This window comes from Watersipora subatra, chromosome 6 (assembly GCF_963576615.1).
Source record: "Watersipora subatra chromosome 6, tzWatSuba1.1, whole genome shotgun sequence".
In the NCBI taxonomy this organism is placed as follows: Eukaryota; Metazoa; Bryozoa; class Gymnolaemata; order Cheilostomatida; family Watersiporidae; genus Watersipora; species Watersipora subatra.
This window is the reverse complement of record NC_088713.1, coordinates 44,809,171-44,810,694: the sequence shown is the minus strand read 5'-3', so window position 1 is coordinate 44,810,694 and position 1,524 is coordinate 44,809,171. Positions and strand designations below refer to the sequence as shown.

Here is a 1,524-nt window from a genome sequence, read left to right as displayed (position 1 = left end):
CTATTTCTGGTTTTTCCTAAGGTTCAGTTGCTAAATCTGCAAAAGCTAAATACTTCTTGATCATGGACATAGAGACAGAAGCATAGAGGTATAGAGGTATAAATACACATAAATAATAACAGGCTAAATACTGTTTGGTCATGAACGGCTCTATGAAACCCACAAATAGAAAGGCTTAATACCATCTCGACTGACGGAGAAAGCTGAGCGTGCATGGACAACAGCTGTTCTTTTACTCTCAAACAGTCTTGGTGAAATTTATACAGGCTTCTGGAGAACACAAACTACATTGTAAACCCGATAGTACCTAACATCAAAATCCTCTCATGCATCAAATGATCTAAACCAAAGTCAAAAAGCGTCAAACTTAAATTCGCTGTAGGCTAACATTAAATAGAAAATTCACTGAACAAATTCAATATTTGTTGAAAAATTACCTGCAACTGATATATAGACCTATTGTTAAACTTTTTCATAAGGAAATAACGTTTATACTATAAATAAATAAAGTATATATCTTCCCGTATCTTTTGAAGCTCTTTTTAACGTAAACCATTTTTAAAGCGAACAACAAAAGACCTAAATATATTAATGCCATTTAATGGAAATCCAATATTTTAAGTAGGACCCCATTACCAGACAATGCCTTGGAGTAGAAACAGTGTACAAAAACAAATAATATTCAAGCTCAGCTTCCTACACTCAAACTTTACATTATTTCACATAAACTGATGTTACCAAACATCAAATTCCTTTCATGCATCAAACGACCTTGACCTCGGGGATTCCACTTAGAGACTACTTATCAACATGCTAACAGATCGTTTTACCAAAACCTGACTAACTGGACCTTTTACTATCTTCATCAAATACCAGAACAATGAAAGTCGGAATACTAACTTCAATATAATTACACATTTAAGGCAAGGTCAGGGCATGTACAAAAAAGGGAAGGACAAATAGAAAAATGAAGGAAGGAAATGGAGAAAAGACGCTGCAAGTGGGACAAAGAATAGGAAAAGAATACAAATCTACAACCAAAGAAGGAGACCTGAAAAGTAACCACTACACTTCGAAGAACAACCACCCTACGTGCTGCCTTATGCTGCCATGAAGTCTGTAAGCTGCCTATTGATGTGTCATATGGCTTACGCCATGCAAATGAAAATATTTTTCTGTGTGACATAAATTAAAGCTCACCGTCATTACAAGTCTACAAACAGGGAAATAATGCAAAGTGAATGAAGGAACGGAAAAAGTTGGGAGTCAGAACAAAAACTGAAACAGCAGTAATAGTAAGGTTTGACTGAACCATGCCGTACAGCATTTGAATTTTTGCCTAATAGCACAGTTTTGAATTTTCGAAGATGAGTTTTTTGAGTCAAAAACATTTGCTTAAGAACTCTTCAAAATATATTTTTGCATAAATGAAGTTTTACACTAAACAAACTTTAGCATGAAAATTAACTAGTTGAACGCTATAAATGTCCATCTAGAGCCGTATCTTGTTGTTTATACAGACAT

The 1,524-nt window shown here is 34.6% G+C and overlaps 1 protein-coding gene across 1 annotated transcript in view; it reads right to left on the bottom strand.

Annotated features, from left to right (window-relative positions):
- Positions 1 to 758: 758 nt before the first annotated feature.
- LOC137398635 (uncharacterized) overlaps positions 759 to 1,524 on the bottom strand; it is a 49,557-nt gene continuing 48,791 nt past the window's right edge. The window contains exon 9 of the transcript XR_010978982.1: positions 759 to 777. The gene's annotated coding sequence lies outside the window, so the exon portion shown is untranslated. The remainder of the gene's footprint in view (positions 778 to 1,524) is intronic.